Source organism: Eurosta solidaginis, chromosome 4 (assembly GCF_040869045.1).
Source record: "Eurosta solidaginis isolate ZX-2024a chromosome 4, ASM4086904v1, whole genome shotgun sequence".
Lineage (NCBI taxonomy): Eukaryota > Metazoa > Arthropoda > Insecta > Diptera > Tephritidae > Eurosta > Eurosta solidaginis.
The window spans coordinates 160,182,140-160,205,924 of NC_090322.1; the positions used below are offsets into that span (position 1 = coordinate 160,182,140).

Below are 23,785 nucleotides of genomic sequence, written 5' to 3' on the forward strand. Positions count from 1 at the left end.
ACTCCCCCTTGAGCGATGTACCTACTCACTTCCCTTGCACACCACAGGTGTTGATTTTGCTGGACCATTCTCGATTAAAACATCTACACTGCGTCGGGCTCCCTACTCTAAGGCGTATGTTTCTCCACCAAAGCCGTGCATCTGGAATTGTGCTCCGACTTGACCACAGAAGCATTCAAGGCTGCCTTTGACCGATACGTCGGACGCCGTGGTCTCCCCTCAAAAATTATGTCAGACAACGGAAAAACGTTTGTAGGAGCTGACCGAAGCTTCAAAAAGGGATTCTCTCAATTTCTTCAAGAAACTGCGAACGACATTTTTCACAAATACATGACCCATGGCTTCTCTTGGCAGTTTATCCCTCCATATGCACCTCACATGGGCGTTCTCTGGGAAGCCGCCGTCAAGAGTTTCAAAATACACCTTACGAACACCGCAGGGAATACCAAGTTTATCTTCGATTAATTCACCACCCTTCTCGTTCGCATCGAAGCGGTTCTCAACTCAAGACCGATCTCCCCCATGTCTCAGGACCCCAGTGACCTCCTGGCCTTAACACCCGGCCATTTTCTGCGTGGGGCCCTCTGCTCTCTATACCCGAGCCCAGCGCTGACAACCTGTCCCTCACTCATAAGTGGCAGAAGTTGAAAGCCATTCATCAGCAATTTAGTACCCGATGGAAAAGCGAGTATCTCAAGGAACTTCACAAAAGGCATAAGTGGAAGCACCAGCAACCCAATGTCAAGGAAGGAGATCTCGTGGTCATCAAAGATGACTTACTCCCCCCAAATGAATGGAGATTCGGACGCATTGTCAAACTCCACCCGGGTCGTGACAAAAATACCCGCGTAGCTGATATTCGCACTCAGGCAGGAACTGTCACGCGTAACATAATAAAGTTATGCCTACTTCCCGACGCAGAGATCCCTACTTCTCATCCGGTCACGAACGACACACTCCCATCAACAGCCCAGATAGAACATACACGATCCCTACGCCCGCAGCCACCGTCAGCATTTAAAGCTCAACCAGGCAGTGACCACACGGGAGAAATTGCAGAAGCTGCTTCACCGCGTAACGGCGCAGGCGGGCCGCCATGTTGAAGACATGAGTCTCAATTAATTTAATCCCCTGTATTTATGTATAAATTGCGTGCGGCCGGCAACCCTACCCTTTCATCTTTTTCCTATATAAAAAATGTACAAGAGTCACGTAACGGTCCTTTCAAAATTGTAAATAGCCCAAAACGTGGACCCGGGTACCCCTAGAATGTGTTTATACAGTATGGATATCAAATGAAAGCTGTTGCCGAGTGCTATAGTACAGGATAATTTTCATACAACTGGGAGGCTAGGGTCTCGAGATATAGCCCAAAACGTGGACCCGGGTACCCCTTGAATGTGTTTATACAATATGGATATCAAATGAAAGCTGTTGATGAGTGCTATAGTACAAGATAATTTCCATACAACTGGGAGGCTAGGGTCTCGAGATATAGCCCAAAACGTGGACACGGGTACCCCTAGAATGTGTTTATACAGTATGGATATCAAATGAAAGCTGTTGCCGAGTGTTATAGTACAGGATAATTTTCATACAACTGGGAGGCTAGGGTCTCGAGATATAGCCCAAAACGTGGACCCGGGTACCCCTAGAATGTGTTTATACAATATGGATATCAAATGAAAACTATTGATGAGTGATATAGTACAGGATAATTTTCATACAACTGGGAGGCCAGGGTCTCGAGATATAGCCCAAAACGTGGACCCGGGTACCCTTAGAATGTGTTTATACAATATGGATATCAAATGAGAGCTGTTGATGAGTGCTATAGTGCAGGATAATTTTCATACAACTGTGAGGCTAGGGTCTCGATATATAGCCCAAAATGTGGACCCGGGTACCCCTAGAATGTGTTTATATAGTATGGATATCAAATGAAAGCTGTTGCTGAGACCTCTAAAGTTCATTGTGATATTCGATTTAGTCGCATCAACCTGGCAAAACTGATAAATATGCATGCGAAGCCGAAATAAAGACAAGAATTAATAATACCCACATACCTATTTACATACGTCCTATTCGATTTGCCTGAAATTTCGTATATATATATTAGTGTATAAATTAGTATTATTAGTATTTACGATGCTTTTTTCCAGGAAGTATACCAGAGACGGACTGGGACTGGGATTAGGACTAGGACTGGGACTGAGACTCGGAGTGGGACTGGAACAAAATACATACCACCCTCTGGGAATGGCAAATGGAGAAAAACTTGAGAGAAGAGAAAAGAGAGAAGGAGACTGAGAAAGAGATAGAATGAGATGAAGATGGAGATGAAGCGAAAAAGACGGAGGGAGGAGTGAATAAAAAGATTAGGAAAAAGTGTAGAGGGGTAGGGCAGAGTTAGACGGAAAAAGCTTTTTAAAATGTATGCAGATAAGCCAAATTTAGGGCAGAACAACGTCTGCCGGGTCTGCTAGTTTTATATAAAAAAGAAAAGAACGAGTCTTGGAAATATTTTAATACGAAATATCAGCCTAGAAAAGTAGGTTTTTAATAATTTTGTTGAGCTCCTAAAAATTGTTCTGGTGGAAGAAACATGGATCGAAGTATGCAAAGCAAGTGAATATAGTTTCTTAAGTGGCCGTACGTTTGCTCAGAACATTTTGACAAAACATACACGTTTGTCAATTGTTTGCTCAAAGTAGGTACTTACATATATACTGACACCGCAATTTCTTGATAAATTGGCTATAGGTCCACATTTTTTATTTGTTTATTTATTGTATCATTCAAGCATTGCGCTTTAGGAGGAAATTGTCAAACAATTTTTTAGGGAGAACATTACCCTGTAGCTCTGCAGGTTAGCCACTAGTTATGAGAGTGTTTTTGTCAGTTGTACCAGGGGTCACCTTGGGGCAGCCCCGCCTATACACATTCTGTGCCCTTTTAGCATTATCATAGATGTGCAGACTTTGGAGGTACACTTTGCATCAACATGCCTTCAGAAATATTTACTGTAGGGGCATGATAATAGGGCTATGCTAGAACAATAGGATTTTTCGTGTATTTTTTTCTGTCTACGGGTCAAGCTGCCATAAAGATATGAGTCTTTATCCACTATTTTTCAATAAAATTGCATGTTTTACTTTATTCTCAATCGATATATATACACATAAATCGTGCTAAAGCGTATTATTATTGTCTCATATGACCATTGCGTTTTCACCCTAAAGGAAATTTCCATCTTGAAAAACCACAATTTCGCCTTAAACAGTAACGGTATGGCAACGCTTCTGGCTAAACAACGAACATTATGAAACTTCAAAAATCCCCAAATACGTCAAAACTTTTTTAGTAGACCTACCTTCTTTTTTGTATCATGGTCGAAACTATAGTGGGGATATGCCAAACCTAAAAAATAATAAAAAAAATATCATCAAATTCTTCCGAAAAATAAAATATTTAAAAAACAGCTTCGATGAAGAATGAGCCCTCGTTAATTTTTAATAACCTGTTTTCGAGGCAGAAAGTATTGCTTGATCTAGCTCCGCCTCCCAGGTAAATAAAGAGAAGCCCGTAGCATACGATGATGGGATTAGACACTTATCAACACAGCCGTTTAATCTAGAAAATCCCAAGGCCATCGTCACCATAGGGTCGATAAACTGCCAAAGGAGTTCATGCATGGTGAACCCCGCTATCAATGTATGTTTTCCTATTCCCACAAAGGAGGAAAGCACAACTGCCCGAGGAAACACCCCTCACACTGGCTCAATTTCGCTCAGTTTAAATTCTTAGTTGCCCAACCTCAACTGCTGCATATTCGTACGTTGTATGCCCCGCTTGCGATTGTAACATAGAACCAATGCCTCAAAAACAAATTTCACTATCGTCTAACTCTATTGAAACTTCTAGTTTACTTGAACTCCCTGTAAGGAGCTTTGATGAAAGTTTCTGCTTATATCCATAACATTTCTCTTAACTTTTGGGTGGTCCGCAATCGTAGTATTCTTAAGTGGGTGTCTTTGCATCACAAACAGTACCGAACATCAAGCATGTTTAATTCAACTTTTCTGAAACAGTGTCGCCCCTCAGCTGTGGTTTAGCAAGCAGTTCAAATATATTTCTACTAGCCGAACCCGTACGCATCTTGCGCAACAAATATAAGTTTCATATCAAATATCAACAGAAATCAGCTGTTCTATCAATCAATCATCTATCAATAAAAACTTACATGCGCTTTTACCCTGCTATCTGGCCAATGTTAACAACTGCCGGTAATGCAGTGTTAGTTCTAATCAAATATTCTTAATAGTGCTAGTACAAATAGATTTCTTTGTGTGCTCACAATCGTTTATTTTTAACAAAGTATTTTAATAAAATATAGCTAAACAAAAGCACTGCGACCAATAATGCCCAATGCTGGTTAATAGCACGAATTTCCATCTTTACAACCAAAACTTTATTTATAGATTTGGATTCCAAATAAGAGCGAAAAAGTGACCTGCGCATAAAGACAGCAATTAGAAATAATATATAAGATCACTAAAAGCTTACATCAAATTCACCTGCCCTAGCAGATGTTGAAAGGACTCCCAAATTAATAAGCAGCACACCACAAATTGGAGTAGAGACCCTGTCTTAATCTTCTCGGAGGTATATCACCCCAGTTAAAAAAGGCTAGAAGGGGTTTGTATTCGGATCCATCATAATGCGTAAATAAATCTGGAAATGTACTTGCGTTGGGTCAAAATTTAAGAGCTCTTCTTTGTCTGTCTTGAGCCCGTATTACGTTTTACGATGCGTGATCGAAATTGATTTTTTAAATAACAATAGCTCTGAAATAGTGAAACGAATAAATGACATATGCGACAAATAGTAGTTTTTACCCTGAAGGAAAAAGTTTCTAGTTCAAAACATGCACTCAACTGACCAATTTCATATGGCGATATCTTGAGCACTGGAAATTGTCTCAAATGCATTACCTTTTCTATAGCTCCAAGCTTGATACAATATTTCCTTTTTTGAACTAGTTGGTTTATAGGCACAATTTCGAAAGATCCGAACTAGTGTAAACATTTATTGCTAAGTTCTAGTTCTACTGTTGATTCTATTGGGTTACTTCCTAACCGGACCGAAATTCTACATACTGCTTCTAGTACGATTTTATGCCCTTTTTCAATAGTGCCGAACCAGAGAAAATGGTTTTCAGATGTAGGGAAAAACGCAAACTCATAGTGGAGCTCCTTCACTGTAGGGAATATCTTTAGTTTATAGATAGTGCGCTTGTGGCACATCGGAACCACTACAGATTCGCATTCTATCTCTTTTTCCTGCTTTCCACTGACGAATTTAACATGGCCAAGTTCTAGGCGGTGGGGGTTTTCCCGCTGTATTAGTTCCGATCTAGATAAAAATTTACACTTTAGAACTATACACACTTTTTTAAGGAAAGCAAAAGCACTTTCTCATTGGCTTCTAAAATGATAGCAATATATAAATGGAGCACAATAATTTAATTAAGACAAGGAACAATTCAAGATGCCTCAGACATAATTGACAATTGCTAGTAATGGAGCAGAGGAGTTATTTACAAGAACAAAGATAAGAACACAAAGATCATAATCATGGCAGAAAGTACATGGTACCGATTTTCACAGAGTCCACAGTGATTGTAGGTAACTAATCATGATAGACATATTCAAAGTAGTTCATACCACCGACCTCTATACGGAACTGGAAAAAATTAAGAAGTAATGTGAGTATGCTTCTTTGAGCTGAGTTTGTCGTGTTTATAATTTGTTAATAAGATACATTAGATTAAGTCAGCGACGTTGAGTTCAAGAAAACCAATATTTTACAATCTACAATTATATAATTTTTATGTTAATCGGGTTTTTTGTTAGTGCTCTGCCTGAATATTTTGTCTTAGCTTATTTATCAGATGTAAAGTAAAGATAGTAAAGTTCACGGCGGCAAAACGAAATCAAAAACAAGTAAAGGTGTCTAAGTTCGGGTGTAACCGAACATTATATACTCAGCGTGAGCTTCAATTGCATATTTCATTTCAGATAAATTACTTTTCTACATAACACGTGGCACCGCCCGTTTAAAAAAAATGTCTCCCCATTTCCTCTTACAATAAAACTTTATAAGTGAAATATCATTTATTCAAAACTATTTTTTGCTAAGTTATAGGTTATTATTCTAGTCTACCACCCTTTTAAACCTTTTAAACTTCTTTTATATCTAAGTTGCCGTGGTCTTTCACCGACCATAACCATTTTTAATAGAAATATTTTCTGCTATAAGGAAAATATGTGTACCCAATTTTGTTACGATATGTAAATTTTTCTCGAGTTATGGCTACCGAAATATTAAAAATTGCGGTGCCACGCTCATTTTTTCACATTTAAGTGTTTCCAATTTAAAGTTATAATTCCATTTAGAAAGTAAAATTCTATTGATACAAAGCTCTTTTTCGCTAAGATATAGCTTATAATTTTCGTCTACGACCCTTTTAATAATCTTTTATATAAAAATGGGCGTGGTCTTTAACCGTCCATTTTTTCTAGAAATATTTCTTGCTATAGGGAAAATTCGTGTACCCAATTTTATCAATATCCGTTAATTTTTCTTCGAGTTATGGCTCCCGAAACATATAAAATTGCTTGGTCATAAAAGGGGCGGTGCCACGCCCATTTTTTTAAATTTTAAGTTTTTCCTATTTACTGTCATAAATCCACTTGGGAAATGAAATACCATTGCATATATCTGAGATATTCCCAAAAGTAGGCAATCATCGGTGGAAGTATCACTCTCATATACACGCGCATATAGCTATGCGAGAAACTATAATTGTGCATCTGTAGTTATAGCTGATGAGTTTATGGCTGGTAAACAGGTAGTAAATTCTAGAAGATAGCAGAAGGTTACAAATAAGTGGAATTGCACTAAATTCGTTACATTATAAAGCTCTTTTTCGCTAAGATATAGCTTATTTTATTCGTCCACGACCCTTTTAAAAATCTTTTATATAAAAGTGGGCGTGGTCCTTAACCGATTTCGTAAATTTTTCTTCACAGCATTCCTTATAGTAAAGACAACCTCTCTGCCGAATTTTGTTACGATAGGTTGATTTATGATTAATAGTATTTGTACAATTGATTTTATCAGAAGTGGGCGGTGCCACGCCCATTTTAAAATTTGTTTTCAATATCAGTCCACATCTCAAATTTCAGCATTCTAGGTGTATTATTTACTAAATAATCAGGTTTTTTGTGTTTTGTGTTATATATATAAAAAGTGGGTGTGGTTATCATCCGGTTTCGCTCATTTCCATGATGGGTCCAGATAAGCTCGTGTATCAAATTTGATGAAGATATCTCAATATTTACTCAAGTTATCGTGTTAACGGACAGACGGACGGACGGACAGATGGACGGACGGACGGACGGACGGACATGGCTCAATCAATTGTTTTTTTTTCGATACTGATGATTTTGATACAGGAAGTCTATATATATCTCGATTCCTTTATACCTGTACAACCAACCGTTATCCAATCATAGTTAATATACTCTGTGTGCAAAGCACGCTGAGTATAATTATATAATTCGCACACATCCATACGCTTATAAATACTTACAGGAACCTATACACATATATGTATGTGTGATGAAGCTTGTAATCGGAAGTGAAAGTTGCTGAACTTAAGTAAAAGAGCAAGAAAGAAATTTATTTCACAATTAAGCTCGCGCTGTCCCACATTTATTTCATTTATTAGTATTTGGTTGTTTTTAGCTTAAATTTGAATAAGAAGAGTCAAACATAAACTAGCTAACAATAAGTACATAACAACACATCGTCGATGCTGCGGTAATAGCAGCTAACACCAACAACACTTTTCACTCAAAACCACTTTTTTATACTTATGGAACGGAGACGATTTCTGCATATGCCCTGCAGGGAAGTCGCAAACTAGTGATACAAATTTCTGGTTCGGAACTAGATCCAATGTGGCAAATAAGTACCAGCTCGTTAGTAACTAGATTTTATACAGTTATAAAATGGACAGATTGATTGGGGTTTTCATATTTCATATTTAACATACATTTGAGAAAGATACTGCTAACAAAAAAACTGCTACCAGGGTCCGTATTACGTGTTACGATCCGTGATCGAAACTCATTTTTTAAATCACAATAGCTCTGAAATGGTGGATCAGTTTAATGGCATATGCGAGCTATCGATACATAGTACTCCTTAGATTCATAACCTATTATAATTTTTAGAAATAGTTTCATAGTTGCATAGTTATCGCTTGAGTGAAATTGGGTTTCAGTCACTGATTGTAGCACGTAATACGGGCCCAGCTTTAAGGGGCTACGACTATGAATAACTCCGTTTTCACCCACACCCAAGGGATAATATCGTACATGTAGTTTCGGTCCGATTCGGAGCCAACGTAATATTACTAAGAAAAGAAATAGATCTAAACTCTAAATGTTAACACTAGTTTGGAACTATCAAAAAAGTGACAATAGACAACTAGTTCTAAAGTGACGGAGACAATTTTCACCGCCTAGGAAAGCATTTGTAGGAGATAGAGGGCGAACTAGTAGTGGTTCCGAATGTACTAGAAGCGCATTAGTTTTGCGCTACGGATTTTCTCTATAGGGTGGTTTTAAATATAAATGGAAATTATGAAAAGCTGCTAGCTGCATATATTTGCCATAAATTTTGAAATTCCAAGGTTCGCATTTCATTGAGTTTTCACGTTCTACTGTAAAATTTTGTAAGGTGGGGCTGCCAGTTTTCGCTAAAAATTCGACATCTTTTTAGCCCCTCGAAAAGTACTTTTTCAGACTTTTCTTTTAGCTAGTCGGGAGAGGTATCAATGTTTAAGAATTTTGGATTTCTTTTTTTTTTCAGTGTATGTTAAAAAGCACTTTTATGTTGTACAATGTAGAATTGGTGTGAAAGAAATATCTTATAATTGGCCTTGCATTTTCTGCTGTATCAATAAAAATTGGTTAATTGACGCAATTGAATGAACACTTACCAAATAACAAATTAATTAAATAGTTTAAATAACCGCAAAAAAAATATATATCATAAGCGCCAGGTTATCGATTACTTTTTTTTGTTTGATGAAAAATGGCTTGATAAAAACCGATGCGAATACAGTACCAGGTGCTGATTGCTTCTTCTTGATAATTTTTCATACAACGCCTTGTACAATAATATGTCAGTTAATCGAAATCAATGAAAATTTTCTTTTGACTTGACATTCTTCAGCACGGCGAATTGGTTGAATTCGCTTCGCCACCACCTTGTATAGATTCGTCTTGATAAAAACTAGTTACAATTATGTGCCGTTTCGGAGAAAAAGTAAACAATTAATTTTATCGTTTGATTTGTTTTAACTCAAGGCGAATTCAGTATCAGATGGTGCTATCCCATCAGCTGATTGCTTCTTCTTGATAATTTCAAAGGAACGCCTTGGTACAGCGAGATGTCAATCAATGCACACTTTTTTTTTGCTATATTGGGGTTGATTCTGGTCAAGAGTTTAAATTAAAACAGTATCTAGATCGAAGCTGAGCGAGAGTGACTCGCGTCTCCCTGGGGGTTGCTTCTCTTAACTGCGAGTTCCGCATTTGTCTTTAAGAACGGGGTTTACCGGGAAATCTCTGAGAGTCTTTTCATGCCACTTTTCTTGGTACATGCCGGTTTTTCTCAAGGTATTTATGGAGATGACCTCTTCAGTTCCTGAGGGGCGTGGCCTCTGCAGTTAGATGTCTGTTGGGAAACCCAGGTTTCTAGGTATTCAGCAGAAACTATTTGTTATTTTTTTTCCTTTATTGGGATTATTTTCGTCTCGCTGTGTAGATTAGGTTCCAAAGACACAAGAAGACTCCCGTGGCAGCCCTGAAAGCGGTATTTTTACACGTCTGCGGTTTCCTCCAGTATGTTTATTTTAGGCTCGGCTACCATATTAGGGACGCCTAGCATACAAGGACGGCCGATTGCTTTATAAGTGATTTTGAGCGTTTCTGTAACTTTGTTTAAGTGCTCCAGACAACAGACTTGAGGATTTTGGTACGGCTCTGTATTTAAGGTATAGTTGCGGTTGCATGTTCGCCAAAGCGTAGGTCCTGATCGAATGTCACACGCAGTTTTTTTTGGATGTAAGGCAGTCGGTAGTGTAAAGCCATCGACATGGATGCCCAATATGGTCGACATTTGCTTTGTGTACGTTGTGAATAAAGTCGCTGAAGATTTGGTTGGTAGAATTTGGAATAGTATCAGATTTAAGCAGGTAGTCATTGATTTTATGGAATAGCTTTTCAATTTATGTTGCCATTATCGTACAGTCATCGGCGTAGGACACATTGCTAGCTCCTGGTCGGAAAGAGAGCTTCGATATGTAAAAAAAAAATTGGAATAAGATACCACCCTCTGGCATCCAATGCTTTATTCTTCTGGGTCTTGATGTTACGTTGCTGTACTACACAGATAATTTGCAGTTCACCTTTTTAGATTGAGAGGAAGGGTGGACCCTTCCAAGTAACCTGCTGCGATTGAATGTGTCAAAAGCTTCTAATAAGTCTAGCGGTACGAATACTTTTCCATGGTAAGGGTCTTCATTCAGTTCTGTGTGTTGAGGGCGTTTAGTGGAGTGGTTAGGTTAGGTTAGGTTGAACTGGCCGGTCCATGAGGACCTCACATAGACTGATTGAGTCCCTATCAACAACCAGGACCTATGTTATAAAATAACTCCGTCCTCTTGGCAAATACTAGAAGCTTCCTAGGACTTAAGCCACTTGCTGCTTCTAGATCTGACAGCTGTATCACTCCTAATAGCTGGAGTCTTAGCCTGGCAAGTGCAGGGCACGAGCACAGAACGTGCTCGATCGTTTAATATCGCCCAGTCTAATTGGGACATCTACGGAGCAAGCTTCAAGGGATGCGCCCTTTTTAGCTAGTTCGCCCGCTTTTGCATTCCCATCTATTCCCATATCCACTGGGACCCAATATAGATGTATGCTTCTCACTGTCCCGATTCTCTCCAGAGACTGCTTAGACTCTAACACGCATTTAGATGCTGTGCTATGCGAGATTATTGCCTTAATTGCTGCTTGACTGTCAATATAAAAGCATGAAGATCCGTTGTAATACAACATCAAATAACGGTGACGTAGCTATAGCTTCTTAGAGAACCGTTGCGTAGCAATGATATAGTATCTAATCTAGTTCTGGCAGAAACTGGGAAATCAGGCATGAAATAATTCCACCTCAGCATCATCCATACAGCTGCAGCAGAATGAGGTTTCCTTGCCATCTAATTCCGGCCAGAAGAATTTTGCTACGCTGCAAGGGGTGGTGTATGCCCAACGCTTGCTAAGCCGACTCGAGGTCCATCTGTGCAGAACAGGAGGCCAGCGGAGTCTTGAAATCACTACTGCAATCGTCATTCGGTTCAATTGTACCGATGCGGGCTAGCAAATCCGCTTGACAGTCACCCGGAACATCACTTTGGTCCGAGACCCAGATAACGTAAATCATAATATAGTTCGATGCAATCGCAAGCGCGGTCAGGCACTCCAAGACGATCCTCGATCGCACTATAGTTGAACTCAAGGCCTTGATAGCCGCTTGGCTATCAGAGTATATGTTAAATTCCCTAACCGTAGTAGCACTGGATAGCATTTCATCCACCGCAACTTCCACTTGAAAGACGCTGCAGTGATCAAGCAACTTAAATTTGCGGTTTGCATTTAGCTCTTGACAAAATAAGGGCGATCAACTCCAGAAATCACAATATTCAGAAAACTCGAAAAATTGACTGCTTCTCCCATATACCCTGATGCAATTTTTATTTTTTACAATGCCTTTTTTCGCTGACTACTGGAGGTTTGGTAAATTCAGTACACAGTTCGGTAGGTATTGAATTTGAAAACACGGAGGTACTCGTAACTTTGATATTTGACATATTTGAGTTGACTCCCTATTGATCTATATAGGTGTGCAATATATGGCTTATGAATTTTAAAAATTGGAATTTCAATAGACTACTTGTACAAAAAAAGGGTTACCGGCATATTTATAAGGATCAAATAGTATATATCGCTCATTTACTTCAATAGTGTCATAATTCAAAAAACACAATTTTCCAGGAGAGCCATTCAAAGATTTCAACTGCCATATATTGCGCATATAAAGGCATATTTTCATTTTTAAAGCACGTGGTAATTTTTTAACTGATCACAAAAATTTTTTTATACAACATAGATCATGATATTGGGTAGGTTTATATGTTATTAACTCAAAAGTCATGTTTTTTGAGTCCTGACACTATTGAAGTAAATGAGCGATATGTATATTGTGCTAGTCGACATAAGTTTCAAATGTAGTGGCGCCTTTTACACTTATTTGTATGCCTGTGAAGTTGACATACACAATATCGAAAAAAAAAAACTAAAGCTGTTCTGAGTAGGTTTCAGATAGTTCTGGAGTTCCTGAAGAGGAGAAAACAGTTCTAGATTTTTAGATAGAAAAAACGTTTTTGAAATTTGTGTATACCTACAAAGTGTCGAAAATCGATTAAAAAAAACTGTTCTGAGTAGCTTTTCAATAGTTCTGTAGTTATTGAAAAGGAGGAAAAAAGTTCTGCAGAATTTCGATATTCACATTTTTCAAAAATTTGAAAAATTCGAAATTTTGGAAAACAGTAAAAAAAAACTTGTTCCGAGTAGGTTTTTAAAAGTTCTGGAGCTCCTGAAAACGAGAAAAAATTGTCTGCAAATTTACGCCCAATATTCACATTTTCCCAAAAGTCAAATTTTTTAAAAAATGTTCAAAATCAAAAAAAAATTGGTGTTCTGAGTAGCTTTTAAAAAGTTCTGGAGTTCCTGAAAAGGAGAAAAAAAGTTCTGCAAATTTACGCCCAATATTCACATTTTTATACTCAGCTGAGCAGAGCTCACAGAGTATATTAATTTTGTTCGCATAACGGTAATCCGTGACGGCATAAACTAATCGAAATAGATATAGACTTCTATATATCAAAATAATCTGGGCGAAAAAAGAAATTCATTTGGCCATGTCCGTCCGTCCGTCTGTCCGTAAACACGATAACTTGAGTAAATTTTGAGGTATCTTGATGAAATTTGGTACGTAGGTTCCTGGGCACTCATCTTAGATCGCTATTTAAAATGAACGAAATCGGAATATAGCCACACCTACTTTTCCGATATCGAAAATTTCGAAAAACCGAAAAAATGCGATAATAAATTATTCACTTAAAAAAAAATTTAAGTCAAATTTTAACAAAAAATTGAATATCTTTACAGTATATAAGTAAATAATGTCAACATTCAACTCCAGTAATGATATGGTGCAACAAAATACAAAAATAAAAGAAAATTTCAATATGGGCGTGGCTCCGCCCTTTTTCATTTAATTTGCCTAGAATACTTTTAATGCCATAAGTCGAACAAAAACCAAATTTGATAGGGGCATAGATTCTACGACGATAACTGTTTTCTGTGAAAATGGGCGAAATCGGTTGAAGCCACGCCCAGTTTTTATACACAGCAGACCGTCTGTCCTACCGCTCTGCCGTAAATACGATAACTTGAGCAAAAATCGATATATCTTTACTAAACTTAGTTCACGTACTTATCTGAACTCAATTTATCTTGGTATAAAAAATGGTCGAAATCCGACTAGGACCACGCTCACTTTTTCGATATCGAAAATTACGAGAAATGAAAAGATGCCGTCATTCTATACCAAATATGAAAAAAGGGATGAAACATGGTAATGAGATTGGTTTATTTACGCAAAATATAGCTTTAGAAAACACTTTGTAAAATGGGTGTCACACCTACCATATTGTAACGAATTTACTTGCAAATCCTCTTATTTGCCCTTCTGCTAAGTTCGAATCACTAAACTGTTGAATAAATAACTCCAATATGTAATAATGCAAAATGGCCTTTATTAAAGTACTTCACAATAACGCTCAAACTGTGCAACGAATAGCTTGCTTAATAACCAAACTGATTGATAGCTCAAATGAAACTCTACTATTCACAATAATACTGCTCTTGCTCGCTAGATAGCGTCTTAATCAAAATCTCAAATCAAACTGAATTCCAGCGCCTCTACAATTGCCGCCTTTGTACTCTCGGATTTCAACGTTCGCATCTTCTAGGCGCTTCCAGAATCTACTAGTCCAGCAACTCTCAAACTTCTCAGCTGTAACTACAATTGCATAATTTTATAGTTTTTCTCATTGCATACTTTCAGGAGTATCTCAGATATATGCATGTGTTTGTGCATTGACTCTCCGCTGCTCGTATACGTACATGGTACATATGTGTAGACGCAATTATTGTTTCGTTTATGTAGATACATAATGATTGATCTATGGATGTTAATTCACGTCACTGCTTAGCATCGGCTTAGAGACGATAGCATCGCTCAGTGCTGCTAACATTGGTTAGACTGCCCTCCACCTAAGTCTGATCGTCCCGATCAGACAAATCTCCCGATCTAAACGTCGCTTGCATCTCCAAATGTACCAATCTTCTACTCCGTGGTTTCTCAATGCTTTGTATGCGGTAGATGGTATCACTGATCTTCTTCACAACCCTGTACGGGCCTTCCCAACTGCACCGAAATTTGGCTGGAACACCTTTCCGCCGGTGAGGGTTGTTTAACAGTACCAAATCTCCCGCCAATAAACCTTCATCTTACTACTCATTACCCTGGGCCGTTCCTTCACACTCTGTTATTTGGCCAATGAACTACTTCGTAGAGCTTGCGCAGGATGGATTTGCTTTGCATAATCAGTATCGTTCCGACGCTTCACAACAGTAGTGTGCCTTGGCTTGAAACCACCCTTGCATTCTTTCTGCGAAATCCTTTCCTTCGTTTTAGTACGTCCGTTAGGGCTTTTCAATGCCAGTGTTTCTCTCACAGGTACCTTCGGTTTTGATTTGTTTGGCCCATTTGTTCCATCAACCTTTACCTTTGAATTTCGTGGCCTTTGTCGAGTCTTCTCCACCAGTACCCGATTACTGCTGAACCCTTTTTCCAAACTAAAGTTAAGTGGTATGTCCTGGTTCTTATAGCGCATAATTTTTCTCCGCATATCGATCCTGATGTCATGGTCAACCAAGAAGTCCACTCCCAATATGACTTCATCAACGATCTCCGCCACAACGAATTTGTGTAAAACCATGACCTTCCCAATTAGGACTTCACATATCACTTCTCCCTGGACTTGGTTATACTCGCCTGTGACCGTACGCAACCTTGCTCCAGGTAATGACTTTACTCTCCTGTAGACCAAATCAGATCGAATCAAGGAATGAGATGCGCCCGTATCTACAGTCAGTACATGTTCTTTGCCATCCACATGCCCTCTGACGGCAAGCCTGCTCGATTTTCTACCAATTTGCAACTCAGATATCACAGGGCATTCAATAGCTGGATCTAGCTCTCGATCTCTACCTCTCACTCGCTCTTGCTCATCTCCTCCAGCTTTGCGTTTACGGCCACCCACATTGTTGGAACTACTAGGATCAAGGTCGCAATGACGGGCAATGTGACCGAACTTCCCGCATTTGAAATATTTGATAACTTTTTCACTCCACTTTTGTGATCCTTTCAGCGCCTCCAATATTGCGTCTACCCACTCTGGCCTTTCTACCTCCACACGGCGTACTTTGCAAACTGGCTTACACAGAAGCAATGCTGTTTCTTGAGTCAGTGCATGGCATACCGTTTCTGCGAATGTAGGTTTTGGGTTTGCATATGTCGCTCGCTTCGTTTCTACGTCCCGTATGCCATTTATAAAACTCTGGATTTTTACCCTCTCGGTGTACTCCACGGGTGCGTCCGCATTTGCCAAATGTGCCAACCTGTAACATCTGAGGCAAACTCCTGCAAAGTCTCATTCGCTCTTTGGTGGCGGTTTTGCAACTCAATTTGGAATATCTCTTTTCTATGCTCGCTTCCATAACGTCTCTCGATAGCGGCCATCAGTGTTTCATAGCTGTTCCGTTCGTACTCTGGAATAGTCTGTAAGATTTCGGCAGCTGGTCCTTTCAATGCTACGAAGAGTGCAGCAACTTTATCTTCAGCATTCCAGTTGTTCACTGTTGCGGTATTCTCAAACTGTAGCTTAAAGACCTGGAAAGGAACAGACCCGTCAAAGGATGGTGTTTTTACCTTTGCATTACTCGCTGAAACAGCTGGGCGATTTAATTGTAACTGCTCCATACAACCCTTCAAATCATCTACTTCTGCCTGAAATTGAGCGATTTTTGCATCCTGCGCTTCCAGCTTTGATGTTACCCTTGCTTCCTGTGCTTCTAACTGTGAAGACATTTGTGCCACCTGCAATGATAAGCGCTCCTCTTGTTCTTCCATTGTGGATGTTATGCGTGTCTCCAGTTGGGATGCCATATTGGATGTAATCTGTGTCGACATTTCTGACATACGCGTTTCTTGTGCTTCAATCTTCGATGTTATTTCTGACGACATTTCTGCAATATGTGCCTCCTGTGCTTCCATCTTGGATGTTATCTGTGTCGACATTTCTGACATACGCGTTTCTTGTGCTTCAATCTTCGATGTTATTTCTGACGACATTTCTGACATTTGCGACGACATTGATGTTACTGTCGATGTTTGTGCAGATATTGCAGCCAAAATCATGTTCAAGTCTGTGCTCGTAACTGTCTGCGATGTTTCGTTGTTCCCTTCAATTTTTGTTGTTGTCTCGTCCCCATCAGGATAAAAGACATACTCGTCCACATCAATTCCTTCTGCTTCCATTGCCTCTCGTAGCCGTGCCTGAAGTTCGAGTTTAACGCCGCTTGTATTCAATCGACGGCGCTCCAACTCCTTCTTCAGTTGCTGGATCTTCAAATCACTGAACTTTGCCATGTCCTTGTTGTCCTCTGGAATTTATTCAATAATTCCTCTTCTGACACCAATTGTAACGAATTTACTTGCATATCCTCTTATTTGCCCTTCTGCTAAGTTCGAATCAATAAACTGTTGAATAAATAACTCCAATATGTAATAATGCAAAATGGCCTTTATTAAAGTACTTCACAATAACGCTCAAACTGTGCATCGAATAGCTTGCTTAATAACCAAACTGATTGATAGCTCAAATGAAACTCTACTATTCAAAATAATACTGCTCTTGCTCGCTAGATAGCGTCTTAATAGAAATTTCAAATCAAACTGAATTCCAGCGCCTCTACAATTGCCGCCTTTTATACTCTCGGATTTCAACGTTCGCATCTTCTAGGCGCTTCCAGAATCTACTAGTCCAGCAGCTCTCAAACTTCTCAGCTGTAACTACAATTGCATAATTTTATAGTTTTTCTCATTGCATACTTTCAGGAGTATCTCAGATATTTGCATGTGTTTGTGCATTGACTCTCCGCTGCTCGTATACGTACATGGTACATATGTGTAGACGCACTTATTGTTTCGTTTATGTAGATACATAATGATTGATCTATGGATGTGAATTCACGTCACTGCTTAGCATCGGCTTAGAGACGATAGCATCGCTCAGTGCTGCTAACATTCGTTACAATATTAAGTAGAAGAAAAAAAAACGTTTTGCAGGGCGAAATCAAAAGGCCTTGGAATCTTGGCAGGAATACTATTCGTGGTATTACATATTTAAATAAATTAGCGGTACCCGACAGATGATGTTCTGGGTCACCGTGGTCCGCCGTTTGGTCGATATCTCGAAAATGCCTTCACGTATACAACTAAGGGCCACTCCCATTTAAACCCCTCATTAATACCTTTAATACTCATATCGTACAGATACATTATAGAGTCACCCCTGGTCCACCTTTATGGCGATATCTCGGAAAGGCATCCACCTATATAACTAAGGCCCACTCCCTTTTAAATAATCATTAGCACCTTTAATTTGATACCCATATCGTACAAACAAATCCTATAGTCACCCATGGTCCACCTTTATGGCGATATGTCGAAAAGGCATCAGCCTAATGCCCACTCCCTTTTAAAATACTCATTAACACCTTTTATTTGATACCCATATCGTACAAACACATTCTAGAGTCACCACTGGTCCACCTTATGGCGATATCTCGAGAAGGCGCCCACCTATAGAACTAAGGTCACTCCCTTTTAAAATACTCATTAACACCTTTCTTTTGATACCCATATCGTACAAACACATTCTAGAGTCACCACTGATCTACCTTTATGGCGTTATCTCGAAAAGTCATCCATGTCATACAAACACATTCCAGGATTACCCTATGTTCAATTTCCTACATGGTGATTTTCCCTTATTTTGTCTCCAAAACTCTCAGCGGAGTATGTAATGTTCGGTTATACCCGAACTTAGCCTTCCTTACTCGTTTATTTTGATCCACTGTTCTTTGGATAGAAATAAATAAAACTCTTGTGTAAAAAATTTGACTTTTGAAAAAATATGAATATTGGGCCTAAATTTGCAGAACTTTTCTTCTCCTATTCAGGAACTCCAGAACTTTTTAAAAGCTACTCAGAACACCAATTTTTTTTTTATATTCAGCTGATAATATCAAAATTGGAGGACGACCACGCCCACTTAAAAAAAATTTTAAGTCAAATTTTAACAAAAAATTTAATATCTTTACAGTATACAAGTAAATTATGTCAACATTCGACTCCAGTAATGATATGGTGCAACAAAATACAAAAATAAAAGAAAAATTCAAAATGAGCGTGGCTCCGCCCTTTTTCATTTAATTTGTATAGGATACTTTTAATGCCATAAGTCGAACAACAATTTACCAATCCTTGTGAAATTTGGTAAGGGCTTAGATTCTAGGACGGTAGTTGTCGGCTGAAGCCACGTCCAGTTTTTATACACAGTCGTCCGTCTCCCCTTCCGCTCGGCCGTTATCACGATAACTTGAGCTAAAATCGATATACCTTTACTAAACTCAGTTCACGTACTTACCTGAACTCACTTTGTATTGGTGTAAAAAATGGGCCAAATCCGACTATGACCACGCCCACTTTTTCGATATGGAAAGTTACGAAAAATTAAAAAAATGCCATAATTCTATACCAAATACAAAACAAGGGATGGAACATGGTAACTGGATTGGCTTATTGCCGCAAACTATAACTTTAGAAAAAAACTATGCAAAATGGGTGTGACACCTACCATATTAAGTAGAAGAAAATGAAAAAGTTCTGCAGGGCGAAATCAAAAGCCCTTGGAATCTTGGCAGGAATACTGTTCGTGGTATTACATATATAAATAAATTAGCGGTACCCGACAGATGATGTTCTTGGTCACACTGGTCCACATTTTGGTCAATATCTCGAAAACGCCTTCACATATACAACTACCCCCACTCCCTTTTAAAAATACTCATTAACACTTTTCATTTGATACCCATATCGTACAAACACATTCTAGAGTCACCCCTGGTCCACCTTTATGGCGATATCTCGAAAAGGCGTCCACCTATAGAAGGCCCACTCCCTTTTAAAGTACTCATTAACACTTTTCATTTGATACCCATATCGTACAAACACATTCTAGAGTCACCCCTGGTCCACCTTTATGGCGATATCTCGAAAAGGCGTCCACCTATAGAAGGCCCACTCCCTTTTAAAATACTCATTAACACCTTTCTTTTGATACCCATATCGTACAAACACATTCTAGAGTCACCACTGATCTACCTTTATGGCGTTATCTCGAAAAGTCATCCATGTCATACAAACACATTCCAGGATTACCCTATGTTCAATTTCCTACATGGTGATTTTCCCTTATTTTGTCTCCAAAACTCTCAGCGGAGTATGTAATGTTCGGTTACACCCGAACTTAGCCTTCCTTACTTTTTTTTTTTATACTCAGTTGAGCAGAGCTCACAGAGTATATTAAGTTTGATTGCATAACGGTTGGTTGTACAGGTATAAAGGAATCGAGATAGATATAGACTTCCCTATATCAAAATCATCAGGATCGAAAAAAAATTTGATTGAGCCATGTCCGTCCGTCCGTCCGTCCGTTAACACTTGAGTAAATTTTGAGGTATCTTGATGAAATTTGGTATGTAGGTTCCTGAGCACTCATCTCAGATCGCTATTTAAAATGAACGATATCGGACTATAACCACGCCCACTTTTTCGATATCGAAAATTTCGAAAAACCGAAAAAGTGCAATAATTCATTACCAAAGACAGATAGAGCGATGAAATTTGGTAGGTGGGTTGAACTTATGACGCAGAATAGAAAATTAGTAAAATTTTGGACAATGGGCGTGGCACCGCCCACTTTTAAAAGAAGGTAATTTAAAAGTTTTGCAAGCTACAATTTGGCAGTCGTTGAAGATATCATAGTGAAATTTGGCAGCAAAGTTACTCCTATTACTATATGTACGCTTAATAAAAATTAGCAAAATCGGAGAAGGACCACGCCCACTTTTAAAAAAAAATTTTTTTAAGTAAAATTTTAACAAAAAATTTTATATCTTTACAGTATATAAGTAAATTATGTCAACATTCAACTCCAGTAATGATATGGTGCAACAAAATACAAAAATAAAAAAAAATTTCAAAATGGGCGTGGCTCCGCTCTTTTTCATTTAATTTGTCTAGGATACTTTTAATGCCATAAGTCGAACAAAAATTTACCAATCCTTTTGAAATTTGGTAGGGGCATAGATTTTATGACGTTAACAGTTTTCTGTAAAAATGGGCGAAATCGGTGGAAGCCACGCCCAGTTCTTATACACAGTCGCCCGTCTGTCCTTCCGCATGGCCGTTAACACGATAACTACAGCAAAAATCGACATATCTTTACTGAACTTAGTTCACGTACTTATCTGAACGCACTTTATTTTGGTATAAAAAATGAACGAAATCCGACTATGACCACGCCCACTTTTTCGATATCGAAAATTACGAAAAATGAAAAAAATGCCATAATTCTATACCAAATACGAAAAATGGGATGAAACATGGTAATTGGATTGGTTTATTGACGCGAAATATAACTTTGAAAAAAACTTTGTAAAATGGTTGTGACACCTACCATATTAAGCAGAAGAAAATGAAAAAGTTCTGCAGGGCGAAATAAAAAACCCTTGAAATCTTTGCAGGTATTACATATATAAATAAATTAGCGGTATCCAACAGATGATGTTCTGGGTCACCCTGGTCCACATTTTGGTCGGTATCTGGAAAACGCCTTCACATATACAACTACCACCACTCCCTTTTAAAACTCTCATTAATACCTTTAATTTGATACCAATATCGTACAAACACATTCTAGAGTCACCCCTGGTCCACCATTATGGCGATATTTCGAAACGGGGTCCACCTATAGAACTAAGGCCCACTCCCTTTTAAAATACTCATTAACACCTTTCGTTTGATACCCATATTGTACAAACGCATTCTATAGTCACCCCTGGTCCACCTTTATGGCGATATCTCGAAAAGGCGACCACCTATACAACTACCACCGCTCCCTTTTAAAACCCTCATTAATACCTTTAATTTTATACCCATATCGTACAAACAAATTCCAGGGTCACTCCTGGTCCACCTTTATGGCGGTATCTCGAAACGGCGTCCACCTATGGAACTAAGGATTACTTCCTTTTAAAATACTCATTAACACCTTTCATTTGATACCCATATCGTACAAACAAATTCTAGAGTCAACCCTGATCCACCTTTATGGCGATATCCCTAAATGGCGTCCACCTATAGAACTATGGCCCTCTTCCTCATAAAATACTCTTTAATGCCTTTCATTTGATACACATGTCATACAAACACATTCCAGGGTTTCCCTCGGTTCATTTTCCTACATGGTTATTTTCCCTTATGTTGTCACCATAGCTTTCAACTGAGTATGTAATGTTCGGTTAAACCCGAACTTAACCTTCCTTACTTGTTTTAACATGTTTTAAAAAAATTGACTTTTGAAAAAATGTGAATATTGGCGTAAATTTGCAGAATTTTTCTCCATTTCAGGAACTCCAGAACTTTTTAAAAGCTACTCAGAACACCAATTTTTTTTTTTTGATTTTTAACATTTTTTAAAAAATTTGAATTTTGAAAAAATGTGAATATTGGGCGTAAATTTGCAGAACTTTTTTTCTCCTTTTCAGGAACTCCAGAACTTTTTAAAAGCTACTCAGAACACTTTTTTTTTTTATTTTGAACATTTTTTAAAAAATTTGACTTTTGAAAAAATGTGAATATTGGGCGTAATTTTGCAGAAAATTTGTTCTCCTTTTCAGGAACTACAGAACTTTTAAAAACCTACTCAGAACAACTTTTATTTACTTTTTTCCAAATTTTCGAATTTTTAAAATTTTTGAAAAATGTGAACATTTGGCGAAATTCTGCAAAACTTTTTTCTCCTTTTCAGGAACTCAAGAACTATTGAAAAGCTACTCAGAACAGTTTTTTTTTAATCGATTTTCGACACTTTGTATGCTGCGTGAAGTTGGCATACACAAATTTCAAAAACGTTTTTTTCTATCTAAAAACCCAGAGCTTTTTCTCCTTTTCAGGAACTCCAGACCTATCTGAACCCTACTCAGAACAGTTGTAGTTTTTTGTTTCGCGATATTGTGTATGCCAACTTCACAGGCATCTTATTTTTAGTATGGAAACCGACCAGTCTAATGAATATATAGGTATACATGAATGTAGGTATAGGTTTCGAGGAAATAATATAAGATCGATAAAACATAGTTTTCGATTAAAAATTGATGTTTTTATGTGTATATACATACATTTGGATGTGTGTATGGAAGATATTATCTTCATAATTGTGAAATCAAAGCAACAGTATCGTATAACTTTAGAAAGGTAATGCAAGATAGGGTGTACACATTCTTACATGCCTACGTATTTACAAACGAAAATTATAAACAAAAAGTGCTGATAACGATGTTAATATGAGGTTTTCTTCAAAAAAAACTTGGTTTTAATTCTTTTCCCTCGACACACTTTTATATTGCAATCATCCTATAGTGAAAAAAGTCATATATATGTATGTATTTCTGATATTAATGCCCAGTTGTTCAGTGTGAGTTTAAATCCCAGTTAAAGTTGAATAGAGTTTAGACATGCCACTTCGGCCGCTTAAGCTGAGAGGAGCAGCAAAATTTTATGTTATCGAACAAAGTGGCAAGGTTAAACTCTTGTCAACTTTAACTAGAGTTTAAACTCGCACTGAAAAACCGGCCATAAGACCTTCTGTCATTGGTACTTATGTTTTAATGATTGTTTTTGAGTGTTCATTATAATAAACACGATTGCCGAACCACTTTTTTTTGGGACCACAATTTTTTGTCTGGAGTAAAAAATTATAATACAACAAGTTTCTTAAATCGTGCTCCTTTTAATTTTCCCTACAAATGTGAGAATGGGAGCTGCAAGCAGCTGAATTTTTACTGAGAATCTTTTCATGGCAAAAATATACCCAGAGTCTTTGCCAAAGCACTGCCGAGGGGCAACCTCGCTTAGAAAATTATTTTTTCTCTAATTGAAAAAAAAATATTTACTATATTTTTGAAGCTGTTTTGTCAGGGGCTTGAGCCCAAGATCTTCAGTATGATAGGCGCAGAGTACGCTACCATCACATCACCTGCAAAAATGTATTCCATTTCTGTCATATTACTCCCCCAATATTGTACATTATCTTAAATGTCTGAAAAAG

The 23,785-nt window shown here is 38.1% G+C and overlaps 1 protein-coding gene across 11 annotated transcripts in view; it reads right to left on the minus strand.

Moving 5' to 3' along the window:
* The window catches only part of LOC137250551 (uncharacterized), a 119,332-nt gene that overhangs the window by 63,724 nt on the left and 31,823 nt on the right, over positions 1-23,785 (minus strand). Inside the window, exon 2 of one of the 11 annotated variants that reach the window (XM_067783555.1) lies at positions 3,374-3,420. The exons of the other annotated variants lie outside the window; for them this stretch is intronic. The gene's annotated coding sequence lies outside the window, so the exon portion shown is untranslated. The remainder of the gene's footprint in view (positions 1-3,373; positions 3,421-23,785) is intronic. 11 annotated transcript variants of the gene reach the window in all.